The 24,968-nt window shown below is 50.6% G+C and overlaps 1 protein-coding gene across 9 annotated transcripts in view; it reads left to right on the top strand.

The window, feature by feature from the left end:
• Trerf1 (transcriptional regulating factor 1) overlaps positions 1-24,968 on the top strand; it is a 218,948-nt gene that overhangs the window by 142,894 nt on the left and 51,086 nt on the right. For all 9 annotated transcript variants that reach the window (XM_087897944.1, XM_087897943.1, XM_087897939.1 and 6 more), the window contains exon 4: positions 3,909-4,022. The gene's annotated coding sequence lies outside the window, so the exon portion shown is untranslated. The remainder of the gene's footprint in view (positions 1-3,908; positions 4,023-24,968) is intronic.

The raw sequence follows: 24,968 nt of genomic DNA, 5'->3' as shown, positions 1-24,968 counted from the left end.
TTGAAGACTGACCAAAAACCCATGCGTCGTTGGGACTGTCGATCAGTTACAGCGACTGACCTCCAGCCTTGCATAGTTGTGCAAGGCCTGACTGGGCAGTCTTTGTAGATTTCTCTTGATTTTCACATTGAGGGAGAATCATGGCTGTCCCCACAGTAATGGCTGCGCCGTTGCCAGGACCTGTTGGGAACAGCAAGCGTGTTCAGTGTAGACCTGATTCATGAGACCCCAGTGGGTGGGACTTCCTCTCTCTCTCTCTCTCTCTCTCTCTCTCTCTCTCTCTCTCTCTCTCTCTCTGGAACAATGCTGTGTGGCCAGCGAGAGGCAAGGCCAAACTGGAGCTAGATCTTCTTAGCCTCACCACTCATGGCCTATACATGAGTCTGGATCTCTTCCTGACAGATACACAAGCCTCCTGCAGCCCTAACTTTTTGCTTTTCTGAGTACTGAACCCTAGGGCCTTGTGTTGGAGGTGATTACTATCGGGTTACATCCCCGGGCCCACCTCCTGACACTGCAGGCCTATACACCCACTGCCCATCTTCCTTCAGCGCTGCCCAGCTACGTTTCCCATTGGCCAGATTGAAGCCAGCCAAGATGGGGTGTTGGAGAAAGAGCAGGACTAGCACACTCAGGACGTCTGAGACATTGGGACCCCGGTTTTGGATACTTCGTGCCAGCTTAGGAGGAGGGGGAGTTCGCAGTGATGCATATATAGTTCCTGGGTTCTCCAGGTAACCTGGTGGAACAAATTATGAACAAAGAACAAAAACCACATGGCTTGAATGCCTGTCTTGACTGACACAGGGATTAGAACACGGGGACAAAGCCAGGCTTACACAGGGCCACACTGCGGCACCGGTCCTCTGCGCCTTCCTTGGCTCCGCTGGGCTCGTTTTCAAGGCTGATTCCCGTGGGTCACACTGCCAGCCTTCTCTGCGCTGGTCTAGCGCTGCGGCGGCCACACTTCTCCAGGACCACCTTCACGGTTGTTCCTGATTCCTAGTCAGTTGACACCAGACTGCAAGCTCTCTGCAGTCGGGGCCGAGCTGCTCACGTGATCCGTGTGTTTGTTGCCCAGCTCTCATTACTGCACTAGTACAACTGGATGGAGGAATGGATGCTTGAGTGGACTGCGCTAGCTAATTTAATTTTCCTTCCCTTAATTCCAGCCGATAATTTCATCTTAGTAAGAAAGGGCAATTGTAATTAGCTAGTCTTGGAAGCGTTTGTAAATGAACGGGGTACATGTGTGCTGTTCTGTATGTGATGTGTGTGTGTGTGTGTGTGTGTGCTATTCTGTATATGGAATGTGTACTTGCTAGTGTGGGTGTGTAAACGTGCATACATGTGTGTACAGATACCAGAGAACCTTGTGCAGCAGGCATTTTATCAAGTCTCCCCAGCCCATAGCCAGCTGTGTATGTCTCTCTTAAGGCTCGTTAGGGAGCTACAGGGACACCCAAGCTGATGCACAGTAGATGACAATCCTAGTTGCTGGTCTGCGTTCAAGGCGTCATTGAGAGACAAGCCCGCCCAAGGACTCGTGGTCCACAGGGGAGCCTCGGGATAGGAGCTGTGGACTCCTCAGCTCCCCAGAACAGAACCTTCTCCACTCCCCGCCACCATCTCTTGGCTCTCCAAGAGGTCTGCTGTTCAGATGCCAATAGCTGTATTAACTTTTTGTACACAAACACGTCTTCCCCAGAACCTTCTCTCTGCCGATGTTCATAGTTAATGATGTACCATCTCTGGAATGGTACAGACATCCTTCAGAAAACTTCCGTTGCCATGGGAATGTTTACGACGATCCTCTTGATAGAATTTTGTGAGCAGCCAACTCCAAAATTGCAGATGCTTTAGGTTAGAAGTGTGTGTGTGTGTGTGTGTGTGTGTGTGTGTGTGTGTGTGTGTGTGTTTGCATGAAAAAGAAAACAAGCCTTTGAAAGGGGAAGTTTTCTTCTTCAGGGCTTGCTGTTTCTAAAGTTTAAAATAAGAACTACTTAAAAGCGGAGACACAGAGGAGGGGGACACAGACGCTCAGAGCATTTGCTCTTGAATACCGAGATGGGAGAGAATGGCTTGGAATGCCTCCCTTGGGTGCAGGGCAATCATGAAGGCAGCAGGCATGGAAGACTTTTTCCCCCTCTCCCCCATTTTTAAAGCTGACATGCTAACAAAGGGTTTCTTGATTTTTTTTTTTTTAAATCAAGAGGGCTGGTCACGTAAAGGTGCTCCATGGGCCCCACACAGTGGAAGGAGAGAACCAGCTTCTGCAAGTTGTCCTCCCCCTGCCGCAGCCACTGTGACTCCTTCAACCCCTCGTGAGCATGTCAACACGGCATGCATACAAACCTAATAGATATATCTGGTTTTAATTTTTTAAAGACTTGTTTGTTTTAATTTTGTGTGCACTGTATTATTATTTTGTGTTCGCCTCCATGTATGTGCATGCCTGGTACCCATGGAGCCAGAACTGAGTGTCCAGTCTCTTGCGAGGTAAGTTGCAAACGGTGTGACCACCACCATGTGAGAGCAGCCCGAACTCCTGGTTGGTTTTGTTTGCTGTTGCTTTCCCTCCAGTTGTTTTTATGAGGCGGTGACTCAGTAGTTGAAGAGCTTGCCATACAGGCATGAGGATTGGGAGTTTGAATCCCTAAGACTCCTAAATGCTGCGTGAGCGAGCGTGGCAGCCTGCATGCAGTTCCAACACGGAGACGGGGTCCATGTAGCGATGGGTTCATGCTGAGCTCTGTGCGCACCTGAAAATCCTGTCCAGGGAGGAAGTGAGCAGTCAAGGAAGCCTCCACACGTGTTCACACACGTACATGTGGGGTCATTTTTATAGCATTAAGTGAAATGAACACAAGTGGCCCTCTTAGCATTTTGAAAATGGAGTGCTTTCTGTCAGTGTTAATGGCAGCCTTCTTGTTCTGACTCAGAGAGGCAGCTTGAGCCTGGACCGGGAAGGTGGATGTGTCACTAGGAGGCTCAGGGCAGGTGAACTTGGTGTTCGTTTCCGAATCGTGGCAAGTGGTGACGGTACCTAGCTCCAGACAGCTGGGGACGCTTTCCAAAGTCCACGCTGTGGTTCCTCTTTCTGGAGAGAGACCCTCAGAGTTAACTTTCTGTTGTCCTGAGGGGGGGACTTTCAAATTACTCTTTGTGTCCAGCCCCTCCCACTTCTCTGAACCAAGACCCCAGCCAAACCCCTCGGTAGGTGGCTGGGAGGAGCATTAGTGCATGGATGCCCATACAGCTATGCTCCCCAACTGTGCTCCCCCGCTGTAATCCAAGAATGGCGCTCGCCCAGTACAGCGCTCCCTCTTCAGTCCATGTAGGAAGCCAGAAGCTGAGAGTAGGCACTTAGGGACCGCCGCATCCACTTGACAATAATCTGCTAGATTGAGTAATTTTAAAAAGTGTCTTTGAGTATCTTTCCATTTATCCAGCAGTGAATTTGTATTGTTTATCAGAAAAAAAATATTTGTCAATTGCTTAGCAATTAAAATGCAAAACAAAGAGACCTTTGTTACAAGCAGTTGGAGAAGTACCGTGTTCCAGCACCTGTAGCCAGCAGAAGTACTGCTTCACAGTTTGGAGCTCACCACAGATGTGAGACGCGAGGAGCACTGTCCCGTACTCCACAGCTTCCCTTTAACTCCCTTGCTATTTTGGGGACCTCGTCTAAGTCATCCTAGAGGCCTCTTCCTCGGGGTCCTCTGGACGCATTGCACAGCTTGGCAAAGACTTGTGCTGTGCATCAGCCCGCCTGCTCCCCCAGTGCATGGGAGGAGGCAGGAAGCTTCTGGAACGACTTGGACTCTGGACCAGTGGCCTCTGTTGGATGATGGTGACGTAGGAGTTGAGTGATGAGAAAATGACCCTGCCTTCTCCTTTTCCCTCAGACCCAGGTCTCTTCTCCCGCCTGCCCAGCAGCATGAGAGCAGCATGACTGGCCAGCCGCAGGAGAAGCCCCCAGAGCCAGGCCCCCAACGCAACCAGCCGCTACCAAGGTCAAGGTGAGCTTGCGTGCTCCGAGCCACTTCAAAGTAGATGCTTCATTTAAACAAATTGTATGTTTTCAGCCATCGTGGTGTACTGGAAGGCCGGGGGATACTGGGGGAAGGTAGACTTAAAAATTTATGCACAGCCACGTCCACACCTTTAATCCTACCACTTGGAAGGCAGCCAGATCTCTGAGTTCAAGGCCAGCCTGGTCTATATATGGAAGTCCAGACCAGCCAGGGCTACACATTGACTCAAAAGAAAACTGACAGATGAACAAACCAAAAGCCTCATGTTGGGACTGGAGAGATGGTTTAGTTGGTAAAGCGCGTGTTGGGATACCTAGACTCTGAGTTAAAAGCCAGGTACAGTGGTATGCTCTCATAGTTCCAGTGGTGGAGAGTTGGGGATTGGCGACAGGCCGACCCTGGAGCTTGCTCGGAAGCTAATCCTGGGGAAAGTTCCAGGTCAGTGACAGACAAAAGGTGGAAGATGCCTGAAGACTGACACCAAGGTTGTCTTCTGACCTTCATGAATGTGCCACACACACACACACATACACATACACACATATACATACACACATATATACATACACACACACATATACACACATACACACATACCCATACATACACACACATACATACACACATATATACATACATGCACACATATACACGCATACACACATACATATATACATACACACACATGTACACACATACACACACACACACACGAAGTGCATTGGCTAGCAAGGCAAGTTGCGCTCATTTGGTGATTGAAGGTCAGATGGGAGCAGAAAGGACTCCGCCCCCCCTGAACCTGGTCCGGTGTTGGGTCTCTTAGGGGATTTTGAATGAGTGAATCTCTGGGATATAGGCCTGGAGAGATGACAGCCATTTAAGAGCACTGGCTACACTTGCAAAGAACCCAGCTTAGGGTCTCAGCATCGACACGGTGGCTCATAGCAGGATGTAACTCTGGTTCCAGAAAATCTAGAACTCTTGGTGCACATGCGTGCATGCAAGCAAACACTCACACCAATCAAATAAAAATAAGTTCACCTTTTCAAAAATATCTGTGGGATAGGATGGAATTGCAAAGCGTAGTCTGTGGTGTGGGACTCCTGGTTAAAGCTGGACAGACCCATGTTCCTCACAGAAGTCAAAAGGATCGAAAACTGCATTGAAGAGGCCGTCAGTTACCTTTCTGTGTGACAAACTGCCTGGCAGAAGCAGCTCACAGAGAGAAGGGTTGATTTGGATTTTCTAGTCTGTGAAGGGTACAGCCCATCATGGTGGGGAAGACATGGCAGCCGGAGGATGAGGCTTCGGGGCATACTGTGTCTGAACTCGGGAAGCAGAGAGCTAAATGTTGGTGTTCGACTCGCAGCCCTCTGCATATTTATTTTGCGATCCCCAGCCCGTGGGATGATGTCCCCCACGTTCGGTTAAAACTTCCTGGATACCCTCGTTGACCCGGAAGTCTGTCTCTGTAACTCTGTCTTGTCGAGCTGACAGTAAAGACTGGACGTCACAGACACTGGTGGAAAGTTCTCCTTAACACTGGGACTGCTTCTGCTTCTCTGTAATTTCTGTCTGCTGACCCCTCACCACCACCGGGAACCTCAGACTCATCTTTGAATTTGAAGAAGTATGTCATGAAACTACTTTTTTGTACAACTCTTCCGTAGACACTGGTGCCACCCAGCTTGTCCCTTTGTCCTCTCTGTATTAGAAAGGACTTGATCCCCATGTCTGCCCTGTCACTGGCTTCCTCAACTTGTACTGAGCTCATGAGTCTTTCATCCCTCACTCTTTGAGACAGACTCTTCCCTCTGTTGGAGATCAGAAAGGCAGGCTGTGGCCAGCATGATTGCAGACCTGTGGTCTCAGTGCTTGAGAGAAGAGGCAGGTGGTGTCCAGGTCGGTCATAGATGCATAGCGAGAGCCAGTCACGGAGGAGTGTAGAGACAGACAGACCTACATCATCTTTCTCTCCTCTCAGAGTAGATTGATTATAGATTCTCTGAGAGCGCTTAGAGTGCATGTTGAACTATTTTTGTGGAATCCTTCTCTATATTTTATATATAATCTCTTCCAGTTTTTCTTAAGCCCATGAAAGAATATGTGTTCTTTTATTATTGCATTTAATTTTGTTTGCATGATCAACACAATAAGGTTGACTTCAGGGTTTGATTTTGTTTGCTTGCTTGTGTTTGAGACAGGGTCTCTCTATGTAACCAAGAATTCACCACGTAGACCAGGTTGACCTTGAACTCTCAGAATGCTGGGACTAAAGGCTTGAGCCACCACACAAGGCATGGTTGTTCTTTGCACTGCTCAGATCATCTGTATTATATCCTTTTCTGATTCTGTATGCTTAATGTCTTAGTTATTGAGAGAGTTGTGAGCTGGGAGCACGGCTCAGTGGGGGGTCTCTTGTCTCACGGGTGTGAACCCCAGCACCTCCACGAGCTCCTGAAAAGAAAAAAAAAATGTTAAAATTTCCCATTGAATTTGCCAGCTGCTCCTTGCGGTCCTGACATTTTTTACTTTATATGTTTTAAAGTAATGCTTTTTGGTGTGTGGGTTTGGTTATTATCTATTTTGCTTGGTAAATTAGCATATTCCTATCATTCCAGCATTCAGGAAGCTGAGGCAAGAGGATTCCAAATTCAAGGCCTGCCCAAGCTACTAGTTGAGATGCTAACTTGAAAAACCATTGGGAAAAAAAGATTTACTGCGTGGCTTAACAACAGATTAGGGTCACTGGTACCTTGTGAGCCTGCTTGTGCTCTGAACCAGCTCCCCCTTTGTTCTTCTCGCTATCTTAATTAGAATCTATGCATTCTGTGCCTGTTTTCAGTGGTTGCCCCGGATATTTTAACAGCTATATTAAGATCTAAAATTAACCAATGTTTCCCCTCCTCCCAAATAATACAGAACCGCAGGCTGGTTCCGTTTTAACCATTGCCTCTCCCAGCTTACACACTCCAATTTTCTTGTGTTGTCCCTTGACCCTGTTTGTCCCCTACAATCAGACACTCTTGTTCTCTGGTTTTGGTGCTGATTTTTCCCTCATGCCTATCCACCTTCTTTTCTCAGACTTTGGGGTTTTCCTTTCCCGAATCTGGAATCATTTCTTATCTCCCTGAAATGCCTCCTCTAACACCATCTTTCAGTGAGATTTGTCGAAGACAACTCTTGGGACTTGTGCATATGTGTGTTTAGAGGTTTGTTTGTTTATTTGGTGGTTTGTATTATCAATTCCTTTTCTTGTGGCTATGATAAAATACCTCACAGAAACAGCTTCAGGATAGCATAGTCCCGTCCCATCCTTTTCCCCTGCTCCTCACCCAGCAGAAGTCACAGCCCATGAACCTGAGGCAGGTGGCCAGGGCGCCAGTTCTCAGCTGGTGAGGACCCCAGCCCAGGCGATGGTGCTTCCTCCTTTGCCTGGAGACCGTGGTTTCCCTCAGTCAGTCTAGTGGATATAATTCCTCACACACACGTGTTCCCGTGGTGATTCCAGTCAGTTTAACAGCCGAGGTTGAGGACCACAGTGTGGGGAGTGCTTTCCCTTGCTTTGTTTTGAAAAGTGGCCTTCTTGTGTAGAAAGGACTGCACTGCGACCCCTGGCCCTGAGTGCTCCCAGAAGTTGCTGGTTTGTGATATGGTTTGTGATATGGTCCCACTGTGTACCAGCAGCTAGCAGAGCTCATGGAGCTCTCTCCCACCTCTGCTGGAGTTAAAGGCACGTGCCCCTTATTATTTCAGTTAGAGATGTTGAGTAGAGCCCATGGCCACGCCACCCTGAACACGCCTGGTCTTGTCTCATCTCAGTAGCTAATCTGGGGCGGGCCTGGCTGGCGTTCAGATGGGAGGAGTGTCCAGCACTGTCTGCTGTTCTGCCTTGTCAGAAAGTCTGTCTCTGTACCACCTGCTTGTTCTCCCCTCACTCCAGCTCTCCCCATTGCCACCACCATCTCAAGAACACTATTGGCAGAAACTTCTAATCTTTTTTCACTTTAGAGTGAACCAAGACCCAGAGAGGTCACTGTCACAGGCTAGTCTGTGAGGACTAGGGAGGATCATGCCCCTTCTTTTCCCACCAATGACCATTTTGGACCAGGATGTTCACAAAGAGTATCGGTTTGTGTCAGCGTGCTTCAGATAGCCGGATGGCTTCGGGAGACTTGTTTGAGTCTGTTGTTTATCTCCCACAAGACAGGAAGTGGCTTCTGCATATTTGGTGACCTGCTTCTTCAGTGGTCACCAGCAAACCTTCCTGCTTTGTTCCCATCCTGTCAAGAACCCCTGGACCCCCAAAGTCATGTGCCCAGTGCTTCTACCCTGGACCCTCATTTGCTCTCCTCACCTTTGCCCCTTCCTCATGTGGCTTCTTCCCCAGCTTCAGTCCCCGTCCTGACTACTGTGACTCTTTGTGAACTTTTTATGGGGGACAGCTGTGGAACACTGGGTCAGGTGGGGGATGGCTGTGGATCTCTTGGGTGGGGAGGGGGAGACGGCTGTGGATCCCCTGGGTCAGGTGGGGGATGGCTGTGGATCCCCTGGGTCAGGTGGGGGATGGCTGTGTATCCCCTGAGTCAGGTGGGAGACAGCTGTGGAGCACTGGGTCGGGTGGGTCAGGTGGGAGACAGCTGTGGAGCACTTGGGTCAGGTGGGGGACGGCTGTGGAGCACTGAATCAGGTGGGTCAGGTGGGGGACAGCTATGGGGCAGGGGAAGGTGCTAAGTGTGCCCCATCTATAGCACTTTTGCCAGCTTTGCTTCTCTGGGCCGCCATCTTGCCACCTAAGGACAGTAGACAGTGCTGTCCCAGGACTGAGGTGAGGTGTGGAGACCTTGTACCCTGGAGTTGGATGTCACTGGAAGCCGTGACCAAACTCTGGCGATGGAAAGGTTTATTTCATCCTACAAGGTACAGACCATCGTTAAGAAAGTCAAGGCAGGAACTCAAACGTGAACCTGAAACAGGAACGCTGCTTGCTGGCTCACACACACACCCCTCCTACATCAATTAACAGTCAAGATAATTCCCCACAGACATGATTACAGGCCAATCTGATCTAGGCAGTTCTTGATGAGGTGACTCTAGGCTGTGTCTGGTTGGCCCTGAGACCTAGCAGGGACATTGCTTGGCACCGTGCTGAGACCAGATCTCTTTGTGCCTGGTGCTCTAAGTGGACAGAGCTGGTTTACGAAACGAGATGAAAGTGGAGGTGGGAATCTTGAGCGAATGGGTCACCCCAGCCTTGCTACTGATGGCAGTCTCTGAACGGGAGCATTTAAGACAGAAACCAAGGAGTTGGGTGTGACCATGTGCTTGTAGTCCCAGCCACGTTGAGGCAGAAGTAGGAAGACCACTTCAGATTAGAAACTCAAGGCCAGCCTATGCCACATAGTGAGATCCCCTTTCAAAAGCTGGACATGATGGTCCACACATATAATCCCAACACTTGGGAAGCTGATGCAGGAGGATCACCATGAGTTTGAGGGTAGCCTGGGCTGCGGATGGAATTTCAGGTCAGGCTGGTGTACAGAGTAATATTTTGTCTCAAATACATAAATAAAATAATCAGAGGGAAGACCCAACAGATGGCTAGCCTTTGCTTGCAGAGGATACCAGCCTAGCTTCTGGAGAGGGGCCCAGTATACCCACCATCCGCACACTCCCGTGCCCTCCCTCTGAACTCTCTGTGCTATGCCACAGGGCAGTGGAGTCTCTCACTGTGGACTTTTCCCTTCTGGAGCCCTAGGTAAGGGGTTATATAAGCTACCCGTAACTATGGTCCATTCAGCTCCATGCTGTGTGTGTGCCCACATACGCATGGATGGCGATAGCATGGGGCGATTACACAGGGCAGAGGACAGTTCATGGAATCTGCCCCACTTCACACGGCCTCCAGGGAATCAAACTCGGGTCACCAGGTTTACATGGCGAACCCCTTCACCTGCCGAGCCATCTTGCCACCCTGTCTTCGACCTCCAGATTTTCTTCACCTGCTTGGCAGTTCTGTGCTCTCGGCTTTGTGTCAGCTCACATCCTGATTTGATATCGCTTAGGTGGCCACTTTCTTCTCAGCGCCTACTCTTTGTAGTGGCTCTGGGCTCTGTGCACTGGGCATGTGGCGTCCAAAAAGGCCTCAAGTTGCTGTGAACCTAAAGGTTCCCTAGACATTAATCAATGAAAGAAAAAGACGTATAACCAACAAGAACGTAAAGGATCAGATTTCTTCATAATGCCTGACACTCAGGGAGGGGGTCTGAGGAAGAGCGTGCTGTGTCTGTGAGTGATCAGGGAAGGCTTCCTGGAGGAAGGAGACTGCCAGGCTCAGTGGCATAGGTGGCAGTAGGTGAGGTGACAGCAGGGGGAGCTTGGTGCATTAGGTTGTAGAAATGGAGGGGCATGGTCTTAGAGACTATGTTCTCATAGGAGTGCGACCCTGCCAGTGTCCTTACAGGCACTGAGACCCTGCCAGCACTTCCGTACCCACGGATGGCCTCCATGGCCCCTCTTGAAGATCCCCAGCTGATGGCATATCCAGATCCCTAGGAAATTCTGCAGTCAGTGCTTACCAGTGTATCCCTAGGCTCCTTAGTCTGTCTGGACCCTCATGAGCACCATCATCTTGAATGTCCTTTGTCTTAAGTTTTCCCCAGCATCTGGGTCCCCATACACAGAGATTGTCACCTTTCTCTAAAATCTGAGACTGTTGAGGACCAAAATCTATTTGAACCATTTCGTGTTGCTTGGTTGTTTGGAGCGATGGAGGTTGCCAGGCAAGCTGGGCCTGGAGGTGGATGGGATTAGGGAAGAGTTTTTCTCTTGTACAATTAGGAGATGATGTCCTGATGTTCTCAATCAAATGAGTGGCCTGGCCCACACGCCTGGGGCTAAAGGCCCAACCCCACAGTAAACCTCAGTCTGTTGACAGCCTCTCTGCTGGGTGATTCAGCCTTCCTGCCCCTCCTTGCTTCTGCTTACCCAGATCTGTCAGGACGGAGCTCTTACACCCAACTGGCCTTGCCCATGGGGAGCTCAATGGGGAGATGAAATATTCCCCACTGGTGATGCCCGCAGGGCACCTGAGCCCTAGCTGAGGCAAGGGCTTGTCCTGGATACACCTGTGGAGATGATTCTAGAACCAGGAGGCAGGGTGCAGCATGACCAGGGCTGTCTGGGAAGCCGGGGGTGCCAGAGTTACTGGGTGTAGAGCCAGGAGGTGCCCCAGGCCAGGTCCCATCAGAGCTGACAGAAACATGCTCCCCTCTGAGTCATTAAGTGCTGCTCTGGAAACTAGCCATCAGCTCCTCGCTGCTGAGCGAGTGGTCTCTCTTCTAAAACTACCTTAAGAACCCGACTGGTACCCCTCATAGGTATGCGCCGTTCTGTTACGTATGTATTTCTGTGTTTACTTGTTTATTTGTGAATTTCAAAACAGGGTCTCTCACTCTGTTAACTTAAACTGGCCCCAAGCTCGTGGCCTTCCTCTCCCCTCAGCCTCTTGAGTTAGGTATGGTGGCAGGCATCAGCCACCATGACCAGCTATGAATTATGTTTACTGTATGTGCTCGTGTATAGGCATGCTCGTGTGTGGGAGCATGCACAAATGCTTGTGCACATAGAAGCCAGAGAATGACCTTAGGTGTCCCCCTTGCCTTTTGAGACTGGCCTCTCATTGGCCTGGAACTCAGATTAGGCTAGATTAGTTGGCCAGTGAATTCCAGGAATCCTCCTGTCTCCACTCCCCAGTGCTGGGCCAGAAGAGGGGGATAGATCCCCTGGTGTGGAGTCACAGGCCATTATGAGCCACCATGTGGGTGCTGGGAATCAAATTCAGGCCCTCTGGAAAGTCAATCAAGTGCTTTTAGCTGCTGAGCCATCTCTCCAGCCTTCCTTCCCCAGTAGGCTCGGTCTGTAAGAATCACCTAAGCTAGTGTGAAAGGAGAGCCACTGTTTCAATATCCTGGTCCAGGATTTCAGGGTATCGTGGGGAGCATCTGGAGAAACCCCTCACACTGAGTTCCCTCTTGAAGTTCATCCTAGGTGAAGGTCCTGCGTTCTGCAGTCTGGGGTGCAGGAGCGGAAGCCACTGCCCTACAAGGTCACAGCTGGTCCTCTGCTGCTTGGTCCAGCTTATCTTTATGTGGGGTTTGCATTTCCTGAATCTTTAGCAACAGGGTGGGGGTGGGGGAGCAGGCAGGGGAAGTGGGCTTAAAGGTCTCAGAATGTTTAACTTTCCAGTGGCAGGAGATAATCTGTGAGCCCAGAATCAGACACAGGGAGCCTTGGTTTGAGTCCAGAAGACCAAGCGTGGAGAGGAAAGGATGGCGCGTGAGAACTAGTCAGAGGCGCGAGGCGTGTTCAGCGATGACACAGCACAAACAGCAGTGGCGTTCTCTCGCCGCCTTGGGGCCTTCTGGTCTTCTTGGAGGGCGCTCGTGGCGTGTGTCCTCTGACTTGGGCTCCGTGGAGGCACCAGGGTTGAAAGCTGTTGACTTCTGTGCGCAGATCCGTCTGTTGGGATGTGGACCTCTAGACTTCTGCCTCCCTAGAGCGCCCATCACTCAGCTCAGAGAGATCCTAGGTGACCACGTCCCTCGAGTTGTTCTCCGAGAGTTGACTTCATGCTTTTCATTCTGAGTCTGGGAGGCTGGAATGACTCTGAAGGCGTGGGGACCTTCAACCAGGGCATCAGAACAGATGACACTCGTGAAGCCTCGGCCACTTCAGGCTTGCATCCCTGGGATGGCTCTGCTAGACAGCGCATCCCTAGTTCCTCAGTGTGACTGTCATCCAGTGGAAGGAAAGGTTGCAATGCTAAAGAAGGCAGCGGTGGCCATGCCTCCAGCTTCCTGAGAGCTTGAGCTTCTCAACACAGGAAATGACAAGAGTCTTGCCTTCTGTGGTCCCATAGCTGGGCTGGGATGACCCCAGTCCCCTGGGTGCACCCACTTAGACTTTTCATTAATGCGTATTATTGTATTTTTGTTGTTTTAAATTTTTAAAAATAATTTTATGTGTGTCTGAGTGTTTTATCTGCATGTGTGCATCCACTGCCCTTGGAGGCCAGAAGAGGACGGCAGCTCCTTTAGAGTCTGTTGGTTGTGAGCTGCCGTGTGGGTGCTTGGAATTTAACCCTGGACCTCTGAAAGAGAAGCTATTATGCTCTTAACCACTGTTTGCTTTCTTTGCTTGTTCTTATAGGGTCTTACTACGTAGTCCAGGCTTGCTTTGGATATAAAGTCCTCCTGCCTCAGCGTCCTAGAATTACAAATATTGCTTTGTTTGAGGTAGCAATGACCCTGTGGTTTCTCTTTTCCTGGGGAACTTGAACTGCTCAGAACCTGGACCACAGGAAGCAAAGACCCGTCTTGAAAGGCCTTGGGTTTGGAGTTCAGGCTTTTCCTCAGGCTGTCTTGGATTGCAGGGTAGTGGAGGAAGGTAAAAGCCTTTGTTTCAGAGGAAGGGTTATGTGACCTCGAGGCTGTAGAGAAGTGGGGAAGAAAGACTGCGTCACTCGCAGCCCCTGAAAGCCTGGAATCTGGTCTGAGCCTGTACACAGAATCAGCTGTGAGCTGGGAGAGAGATGCAGCTGCAGATGGGCGTGGCCTGAGCAGCATCTGGTCGGTTCTGCCACACCTTTGCTACCACTGATACCAGGTGAGAGGATCTGGCCTGGCCCATAGCCACGTTCAGACCCACCCTGCACACTCACACACACACACACACGCACACCCATGCATGTGCCAGCACGAACCCCAGGAAGCTACCTATAAAACTCAGCAGTGGCGTGACTTTTGCACTCTTTGGTGACTGCTCTACCTGGTGGGGGTGACTGAGCCTTCTCCCACAATGCTTTGGATCTTCACTCTGGAAGCACCCTGGAGCATTGGCTCTTGGGGGCACAGGGCTAAGCAGGGTCATTGGTCCTTACTCTAAAAGAACTCCAGACTGCCAGGGCCTCAGTCTTCCTTCTTAAGTCCCTTCATTCTGCTAATTGGAACAGGAAAGCCTGAAGGTTTCCCAGGAAACAAATAACCAAACCCAACTAGTCATGGCTGAGTCACTGGGCCTGATCGGAACTGTAGCCATGCTAAAAGCAAACATCAGAAACCTCAGTGTGTCCGGCACTGCACCCATCCTCAGTGAAGCTGGGTGTGGCCCCCATTCTCGCTGAATCTTCAGAAGCACCCAAGGGTAGCCATTGCTCGTCCTCTTCTGCAGATACCAGAATCGAGAACACTTGCTCTTGCAGAGGACCCAGGTTAGGGTTCTCAACACCCACCTGGTGGCTCACTACCACCTGAAACTCTAGTTCCAGAAGATACGACACCTTCTTCTGGCCCCCAAAGGCTTCAGACGGGGTGTGGTACAAGCAAACACTCATGACCATAAAGTAAAAAGAATTATTTTTTTAAGGAGAAAAAGGAAGTCAAAACTGGGGTTCCGAAGCTGAGGAGTGGCTCAGTCAGTAAAGTGTTTGTCATGCCAGTGTGAAGACCTGAGTTCAATACCCAGGCAGGTGACTTATGTCCCAGGAGGTCCCCTGGGGCTATCCTAGCCAAATCAGTGAGCGTGAGTCCCCAAATCAAAGTGGGCTAGGAGAAACATCCAGTACTGACCACTGGCCTACCCACACACACCAGAGCAAAAACCTGGAGCAAGGCTCCTCACCTTGCCAGGCCAAGGTTGGGATTTGAACCTTGACCTTCTGACCCCAAATGCTGACTTTGTGAAGAAAGCCTTTTGTCTTCCTCTAGTGAGTTGTTCGAGATAAAGGGCGCTTAGCCCCTGAAGTGACATTCATTCATTCACTTTGGGGTAAAGTGTGACAAGTCCCTTCTTTTATATTTTATTTGTGTTTATGTGCATACAGTGCCTGTGGAGGCCAGAAGAGGGCGTCAGATCCCCTGGAGTTCCAGGCAGTGGTGAGATCTAGTTGCTCAGAATCAAAGCCCTTTCCTTTACTAGCTCAGGAAGCCTAAAATACACCGTATTCTTTCTCCCAGTTCCAAATTTACACCCAAGTGCTGGAGAGCTGGCTGGATCCTGAAATGCTTCTGTACTTCCGTGTCAACTGGTGACATTCAGAGGTCAAAGTTGAACTGCAGGGACCCAGCAAGAGGGGAGTAGCCTCGAACTAGTCAGATCTGCAGTGCCGAGCAATGCTGTGTGCAGAGTGGGGTGCAGACCTCATCCTCTGGCACCGGAGGACCGGAGGGGGCTGGCCATCATGGTGTGACCTTAGCAAGATCCCGACCTGGGTTGTAGCTCAGTTCCTTTCTATGCCCTGGGCTCCACTGCCATCGCTGCTTAAAGCCAGAGGTGGGGGCACACACCTGTAATCCGAGCCCTTGATAGAGTTATTAGCCCCACGGGAAGCAGCGTGGCAAGGGCTGTGAGAAGAACTCGGAGGCACTTGTCAGAACAGAGGCAGGAGGATCAGGAGTTCAAGGTCATTCTTGGCTAGATGGTGAGGTGGAGGTCAGCTTGGGTTATAGGAGGCGCTGTCTTCAAACAAACAAAAAGTAACAAAACTGGAAGATCATCTCTTGTGTGCTAATTCCTCGTCTTTGAAACAGAGAGAGAAAACAGTTCCGACAGTCAGGATTTTAGTGGTAACAGTAAAATAATGTACGTCCATGCTTTGTATGGCACTTTCTAGAATTTTCCTATTGGCTGTGAAACCTGCGTGCCTCTCAAATTCCTTGCTGTCCTTATTAGAGACTCAGGCTGTGGAACTGTGACAGGAAGGCTGTCTTCTCTGAGTTACACTGGCATCAGGTAAGCCTCGTGGTCACTGCTTCAGCCCACCTGGGTGACCCCACAGGTCCCCGCTTTGAACTCTGCCCCCTGGGCCACAGAAGGAACAGCTAGAGATTTTATTCTTCCGTTCAAAATATTTTAGTGGGAAAAAAGGGTGGAGGAGGAAAATTAAATTAATTTTGTTCGAATACTAGCTTTCTCCCCCTTCTTCTTCCCACTTTCGGAAAAAAAAAGGTTTTTTGTTTTATTATGTACATAAGTGATTATCTTAAGTGTGGGTGTGTGGCTGCAGTGCCCAAAGAGGCCAGAAGAGGGCGTATTAGATTCCCCTGGAGTTGGATTAGAAGAAGTTGTGAATGTGGCCCGCTGGGAACAGAACTTAAGTCTTCTGGGGACTGGAGAGATGGCTCAGTGGTTAAGAGCATGGGCTGCTCCTCCAGAGGACCCCGGTTCAATTCCCAGCACCCACATGGCAGCTCACAACTGGCTGTAACTCCAGTGCCAGGGTATCTGACAGCCTCACACCAATGTGCATAGAATAAAATTAAATAAATTATTAAAAAGGAAGAAAAAGAGTTTAGGTCCATGGAACAGAATCCTGTGCTCTTAGCTGCTGAGCCATCTCTCCAGCCCCATATTGCCACTGTTTTAACTGTTTTGAGTGATGTTCTGGGTAATAGAACATAATATTTAGACGTGTGTAGCTGGCAGCTGGCAGGTATGTTGTCAGTGCACTACCACAAATCATCTCCCAGGGTGGGTTGGGAGACAGCGTGTACACAGCCATGCACACTGGAAGATTTGCGGTGACTGGGGAAGAATCTAGTGGGTCTCTTTGGAAGCATGTCTTGTGGCAGACAAGCCATGGGTGTGGGTGGCCCGTCAGAGCAGGCGCAGAAGTCCCCTCCATTGTGCACGCAGGAGATCCCATCTCCCAGGGGTAGAAGCAAGCTCCTCCTTCCGGTATAGATAGCTGTCAGCCCTTCAGCACAGACTGAAGGAAGCACTCCTTAGGAAAACAGTTTATACCAGTGTGTGTGCTGAGTGCTATAGGAAGATGTGTTGGGTCCAGTCTTGCTCTGTGGGCATTCTTTTTAATTAATTAGTTAATTAATCAATTAATGTGTTGTGGAGGATGGAGGTCAGAGGACCGTTTTCAGGAGCTGATTAAGCTCACCGGGTTCTCTCTCCACCTTCACTTGCCACCTGCTGTCAAAGGCCTCACACATTCCCTAGGCCTGGGATCCCTGTCCAGCTGCTGGGCAGGGGTGGTGCGCATGCTTAATCCCAGCACTCGGGAGGCAGAGGCAGAGAGAGATGGATCTCTGTGTGTGTGAGGCCAGTCTGGTCTACAGAATGATCTCCACAACAGCCAGGACTACACAGGAAAGAAACCTTGTCTCAAAAAAAAAAAAAAAAAAAAAAAAAAAAAAAAAAAAAAAAAAAAAAAAAAGAAAGAATCCCTGTCCAGGGACAAAGCCCATCATGGGTATCAAAATGAAACTGAGATTTCCCAGGCCTCATTTGTGAACCCAACACCTGGATGTCGCCTTGTCACCCGTCCTGACATCCACTGTATACGCTATCTTTTCCCTGAGCTGTATTGTAAAAGAAAAGCCCCCTGGCACCTGGCATTCTCAGGGAGCAGGGTCACGTGACACTGTTCACAGACAGCTAGCCTTTTCATGGCACGTGAAAGCTGGTGTGGTACCATGGCACACGGTCAATAATGTCTTTACCAACCTTCACATACTTGAGGGACAACCAACTTTCTCCGTAGCTTGCTGGTACCTCACAAATAGAGCAACCACTTCCCACAGCCACAACATCCCCTCACAAAGGCTAGCCTGCGCTACACAGCTCAACCCCGTGCCAATTTAGATAGCATTCAGGTGTGATGCTTCGTGTTTCTAATCCCAGCTGTCAGAAAGTAGAGACGGGGCTAGCCTGGGCTACACAGTGCAGCCCTGTGCCAAAAATAGGTAACAGTTAGGTATGGTGCTTCATGCCTCTAAACCCAGCAGTCAGAAAGTAGAGGCAGGAGGATTGGGAATTCATAGCCAGCATCATCTATAACTGAGTTTAAATCAGCAAGTACCATAGGAGATTCTACTACAAGCAAACAAAAACTACTTTTAAAAAATGAACAAGCTGGCTGGGTGGTGGTGGTGCACACCTTTAATCCCAACACTTGGGAGGCAGAGCCTGGTCTACAGCGCGAGTTCCAGGACAGGCTTCAAAGCCACAGAGAAAAAAGAAACAGAAGAAGCCATCGTATGAGCTTTCTTTCTACACCCACTCCTGGTGTAGATCCTAGAGAACTCACGGGGGTCCTAAGGGTTTGAAACTAAGAATGGTGATCTTGGGGTACCGTTAGTGAGGGTAGTGAGGTAGTAAGCCTCCTGTGTCACTGGGAGGCAGGCTCTTAGCATGGGACAGGATAGATGTCATTCTTGTGGCTACCTCCCAGTGGGTACTGCTCATGGGCACAGCACTCGTGTCTCTCTTGCTGTTCTGGCTGCCCCCCACCCCTCCTGTTCTGGCCCCCCATTCTGACTGCCCCCCACCCCTCTGTTCTGGCTATCTCCCATCCCTCTGTTTTGGCTGCCATTCCCCCGACCCCTCTGTTCTGGCTGTACCCCCACCCCTCTGTTCTGACTGCCCCGACCCCTCTGTTCTGCCCCCCCATTCTGACTGCCCCTCACCCCTCCTGTTCTGGTTCCCCATCCTGACTGCCCCCCCACCCCTCTGTTCTGGCTGCCCCCTACACCCCTCTGTTCTGGTTCCCCATCCTAACTGCCCCCACCCCTCCTGTTCTGGTTCCCCATCCTGACTGCCCCCCCCACCCCTCTGTTCTGGCTGCCCCCTACACCCCTCTGTTCTGGTTGCCCCCCACCCCAACTGACTTCCACAAGGTCCTGAGGTTGTCGAGGGCTCTCCCACAGCCATACTAAGCTGAATCCTGCTCTTTGACAGAATCTTTGCTCTACGACTTCCTCATCTTCAACTGCTCACGCAGGGTTATGTTCAACAAACTTGGTCACTGTGTTCATAAACACTGAGTGAGTCAGCTGTGAGCCAACCCTGCCTGTGGCACCGTGGAAGGGGAGGAGGAGACTAAAAACAGAAGCGTTAGATACAGTTCCTCTCCTGAGGGATAAAATCTAGTACTGACTGAACAGTCTGAGGGTGCCTGCCTGGACCTGCACCGCATCCTCGGGGGGTCAGGTCTTTCTCCCCTCCCCACCACTGTTCTCAGTTCATCTCCAAGGCTTCTGGTGGGCCTAACACTTCAACCTCTGGTCTCCTAACATCAGGAGAAAGTTGTTTGACAAGAAACTTGGGACAGTGAGATAGGATGGGCCAGTGACCAAAACATATGAACCTGTGGGGGACAGTTCAGACTGTAACTGGTAAATTGCAACATGCAGTCCTAACCGTGATTCACTGCCATTTAGAAGATGTTTGGGATCAGTCCTCCTGTGTGCGTCTTCCACTGGGCCCATGACTTGGCCCTGTCCCCACCCAGTTCTTTCCTTCATCTCAGCATGCCATGTGTTCTACTGGAACAGCTTTGCAGGGCCCTGAGAGCCTGCACGGCGTCTGTCGCCGTGGGTACAGCTCCTCCCGGATCTTCACTGTTTGCAGGGCCTTCCCCGCCACAAGGAAGGACAGAGACGAGTTCACTAGGGGCAGCTGTGGGGCTGAGTCCAGTCTCGGAGCTTTGTCCTGAGCTCTGAGACCTGTCCAATTCACTGAGGCCGTAACTCCAGCAGGGTGCTGGAATCCCGGGAGCTACAAGACTGTGAGACACACAGGCTGACAGTGCCAACCACACCTTCTCCTCTGTCCCCTGCAGGGGAGCTGATCTGTGGTGCTGGCCTGCAGCTCTCTTGACTTGACCACCGCCCCCTCTCCCCAAGGATGTCGGGTTTGGGACTTAGATCATAGAAATGGAGTCCTTGTGTTCTTGTGTTTTCTTAGCTAATAGTTCACTCTGAGACTCTAGGGTAAGAGATGACCCACTGCACCCTCCCTCCACACTCCCTGAGGCCTGACGGAGCGACTAGGAGAATGTCTCCCCTCTTCTTTCCACCATGTCTTGCCCATATCAGCCCCCTGGATGGGGATCCTTGCTCTGGCTGTGAGCCCAGGACTGACTCAAAAGGTCCTGTGCCTCCAGGATGACAGTAGATATTTCCTGAGAGCCCGGGCTCCACACCCCTCTCCCCTACAGTTATCCTACCTGGGTCCCTAACAACAGGGACCTGACCACTGCCCCTCCCGAACCCTGCCTAGAACAGCTTTGCTCTCCCAGGAGGCTGGAGCCTACAGGGAGGTCCCTCCTGTGGAGGGGCACCTCCACCTTGTGAGCTTCCCTGGGGGACTTTTGTAAGCACCCCAACCTGCAGGCTGCCAGGCCAGGTCAGCAGGTCCCGGGTGTGGGTTTGTCTAAGAAAATAGGAAGAGTTCAGATTTCAGCTCCCGAGCTCTCGCTCCCCGGCCTCACAAGGCCAGGGATCCTGACCTCTTCCACCCTGAAACAGAACGGTGCCTGTTGGTTCTGGAATTTTCCTCAAAGCTCAAAGTGCTCTATGCCCTTACCTGCTAAAGTTTTCAGTTTGATTCTGTGACCCCAAACACCAACTGTGTCTCGTTTCCACAAGTCGGTAAAGGTGCGCCGAGATTATATGGATTCAATCAAGCTCTTTGCTAAGAAACTTTTACTTCAATTATTTAGATGTGTAAAACTTCAAAGACGTCCAAAGAGAACACACGATTTTCAGGGGGTCACAGAGAGTCTGTGGGACAAAACCCAGTGCGCCATGCTCTATACCGATGCCCCTCTAGCCTCCTCCCGTCCTCTCATTGCCTATGGCCCTAATCAACCAACCTGGCACTGGCCAGTTGCGGAGGAGAGCGACTCATGAGTGTGTGGGGGCCAGAGTCTCCTCAGCTGTCTTCCTCTGTGACTCCATGTGCATTTTTGAAATGGGGTCTCCCACTGAGCCTGGATCTCACTGTTTCAACTAGACAATCTTGTCAGCTAGCCGCTCTCTGTGCTCCCTCCTCAGTCGTGGGGTTGCAGTCTCATGCCACCATGGAGAACCTGAATGTGTGCTGGGGATCCGAACTCGGGCCCCAGTTCATGCTTGAACATTAAGCACCTTCCCCACTGAGCATCTCTCTAGTCCACTGGTTTGAGTTTTTGGGGGAAGAAAAAAAAAAGAGCTCAGGTCTTCCAGGCTGGCCTTGAACCCAGCGTGTAACCAAGGATGGCCTCAAACTCTTGGTCCCCTTGCCTATGCCTCCCAAGTTCTAGGGTAACAAGCATGTTTCACTACAGTTAGCAAATGTCAGTGTTCCCTAGACTGAGGAAAGATGCCTTGGCAGTGGGGATCAGCGCTCTCCACACACAGCAGGAGCCGGGAAGCAATGCCCAGCCTGTCTACTTGGCGGGTTCCCGAGCTGAGGGTCAGGCTCCCGGCTGATTCCTAGGGATTCAGAGAAGCGATGACGTCAGTGCACTGAAGGACAGAGAGATCAGTGTCCCTCCCTGCAGTGACGGAAAGCCAGCCTCAAACCCTGGGCGGAGAGGAGCAGGGCCAGGAAGGAAGAGGCTCACCCCAGATACTACACTGGGGAAGATTTAGACACTAACCACCAATATTGGCAGAACAGCTCTGTAATCCGGTTACTGGATTGTAAAATACCATCTAGCCTTATTTAGGAGACTAATCAGAAAGCATTTAGGACCTCGACATCCTCTGCTCAAAACGACAAGCCCACATCCTGAAGAACCCCTGTCCTGTAGCTGCTGCCTCCTGGAGGGGGTGGGGTGGAGAGGGAGAATCCCAGAGGGATCTGAGTTAAGCATCCTTAAAAGCCAGCAGGAAGATTTGCCAAAGCCTTCGGGGAACTGTATATACAGTCTATAAATGATGGCCCTGGCCGGAAAAGGAAAGGCTTCTTGGATTTTCTCCCTCAAACAAGCGGTGGTGGTCTGGCAGGGGCAGGGTGTTACCCCTTCTGAATTGTAAACAAACAAGTCCTCCAGAGACTTCAGCCAAAGTCAACTTCCTCCCCTCGTGTGCCTGTCTGTCTCTGGCTCAAAGGCTGGCCCCAAGACACATGTCCAACTTGCAAACTGTACCCCGATCTCCTGGGGCCCGGAGCTGGGGGTGAGGGAAGACTAACGCTGGTGACAGGGCCAGGCTGTGGCTTGGGTCAGGTCCAGCCACACCTATTCCTGTGCCATCAGTTCGCTAAAGAGGTGTGTGTGTGTGTGTGTGTGTGTGTGTGTCAGCCAGAGAACGCTACACATCCTGCTCGCTCTCTCAAACTTTGGATTCCATTGTCTGTACCACATAAATGGGGGGGGGGGGGGTGCTGTCGTCACAGTATTCGGAAAGTGAAGTCAGGGGTCAGCTTGCACTAGTGACCCTGTTTTAAATAGAAGAAGTTGTTAGGCACGCCTTTAATCCCAGCACTCAGGAGGCAGAGGTGACAGATCTCTGTGAGTTCAAGACCAGCCTGGTCTACAAGAGCCAGTTCCAGGACAGGCTCCAAAGCTACAGGGAAACCCTTTCTCGAAAAACCAAAAAAAAAAAAAAAAGGAAAGAAAATTAGAGGAGATTCCAGTTCCAGGATCCATAAGTATAAGCCTCATGGGGCCAGGGTCTTGACTTGGTTGTGCTGGAGCATGCTCACACCCAGCAGTCTGCAATCACTTTCATGATATGTCCACAGTGCTCTAACAGGCAGCACATAGTACTTAGCTAATAGTACTTAGTAGCTGCTCCTCTGTGTGCAAGTGTGCCGGCTCCTACGAGGCCTCTGCAGAGCCTCGCTGTGGTCTGGAGCGCTCCGCGATTCTGGTGTGTTGGGGCCCTTGGCCCTCCAGGAAACAGAAGACATTCATTGCTCAGTCCATGTCCAAAGCTAGACCCTGGGGATGAAGTGACCGACATAGCTACCATTTGCCTGGCTCAGTATTTCGTTTCTGCAGTGTTCACTGGGAACATGTGAGGACCCAGTCACAGAGACAGGATGCCTCTGGGTGACTGGCAAAGAAGCCGTGGGTTGTCTGTCCAAGTCTGTGTGATAAGAGCAGGGGTGTTGCTCGCGTGTTAAAATGCGTCTGGTGCCAGTTACTCAGAAGGGTAGGGACACCCCGAGCAAAGCTCTTACCTCATCAGAAAAAATCATAAGGTAACAAAAGCAATACAAAAATAATCTTAGAGTAAATAAAAAGGAAAAAGAATGGGTGACATCGTTGGCGTTCTAGCAGCTTTACGATTGGCAAGCCAGTTGATGAGCAGTGTCTGGGTTTTCAGTGATGTGCGTAAGACGACAGTTTGGCAGGATGCCGACCTGGGGGCCTAGCATGCCACCATTTGTGTCCATGGGGCTGTGTACAGCTGGTGCCCAGGATGTGTCGGAGCCTGGATGTTCCAGGAGGGGGCAGGGTAGCCAGAGACTGAAGCAGGAGAGTTCATAAACTCTTCCTCAGTTTTTGCTGTTTTTTCACTTCATTTTCAAACATTGAGTTGGGATCTTCTGTACTCTTCTGTCCGTTGTTTTCAGCCGGTGAATAGACGTTCAGATAAATACACACATCGCAGGCAAAGTAAACAGTGTGTGGTGTTGCTGTGGCCTCCCTGTGCTGTGCGGGGAAGTCATTGTCCTCTTAGTTGAGCAAATATTCATGGTGGCCATGAGCCAGGCACTGTTCCAATCCCAGAGGGCACATCTCTGGGTCTCAGTTTCTCTATCTGTATTGTGCAGAGACCAGATGACCCCTGAGACTGCGTGTGACCTTCAACTTGAGCATACAGGAGACACACCAGGAAGTCTCATTAGGACTCAGACTGGCATGGTGGCTGCCTGTCTATAATCCCAGCACTTGGAAGGTGGAGGCAGAGGACATCGGAGTTCAAGGCTGTTGGCTGCATAGCAAGTTTGAGACCGGCCTGGACCTGATACTCTTTCTTAGTACAACAGAAAAAGATGCAGACTGCTGGGTCCTGCCCAAAGTTTCTGAGCTTTGGGTCTGTGTGTAGCCAGAGCACAGGTGGTGCTGATGTTGTGGGCACCCCAGGAACTGAGGTCAGCAGAGGTCCACCTAGAGCCTGTGTTTATATAAGCCACAGTCCTGCTCTGGGTATGCGGAGGAATGGAGAATCACTTCCTTCAGCTGAGAATGCAGGGCCAGCCTTCTCTCTCCCCGGCACTTCGGGCGAGCTTCACAGCAACAGAAGTAACGTGATCTGGCTTGCATACCATGTATCGATGTCTGTGGTGAGCGACATGTGTACAGGTGTCTGCCTGAATGCATGTATGTGCACCATGTGTGTACCTGATGCCCTGAGAGGCCAGGTGAGGATGTTGGGTCCCCTGGATCTGAAGCTATAGACAGCTGCAAGCCACCACGTGGAGCACTGTGAGCAGAACCCAGGTCCTGTGCAAGAGCAGCCAGTGCCTGTAACCACTCAGCGCTTTCCCTTTCTTTTTTTTTTTAATTACATTTTATTTATGTATGTACTTGTGCATGCATGCTCTTGTGGAAGTCAGAACACAGCTTGGAGAGCTGGTTCTCATTCATCCTTATGGGCCCCAGGAATGAACTCAGGTCGACTGCCTTGGCAGCAAGCGCCTTTACCCTCTGAGCCATCTCCCCAGCCCTGTTGGCGAGTCTCTGATGGGGATGTGATGCCCCTGTGTGGACACCTGCTTATATGGCTTTATTCGTGTTGTTCTCTGGAGCGCTCTTCTAGGTCCCCTTCCCCCTTTAAGTCCTGTTTGTCTATGGAGAAATCTGATTTCTCCAGTGTCTGTGCAACCTGTGTCTTAACTCTGGGAGACTGGATCATCATTAGGACTGTCTCTTGTTCATTGGTACACTTTACAGTAGGATGGTTTTCTGTGGATAAATAAGAAAGGGGTCTGATTTGGACTCCGGAGGTGGGGCCCGGGGAGCTTTCTTAGAAAGGGTTAGGCAGAGCCGAGATTGCAGAGACACCAAAGAGGCGGCTAGATGGGAAAACAGGAGAGGAACGAGTTTTCCAGCTGTGAGGTATAGTGTATGCAAATCGAGTACAGCAAACTCCAGGAACTGAGAAACAACCAGAACAGGTGGGGTAGGGAAGAGGGGACCAG

Source organism: Myodes glareolus, chromosome 18 (assembly GCF_982192425.1).
Source record: "Myodes glareolus chromosome 18, mMyoGla1.1, whole genome shotgun sequence".
Taxonomy (NCBI): Eukaryota; Metazoa; Chordata; class Mammalia; order Rodentia; family Cricetidae; genus Myodes; species Myodes glareolus.
This window is presented reverse-complemented; position numbering and strand designations above follow the sequence as displayed.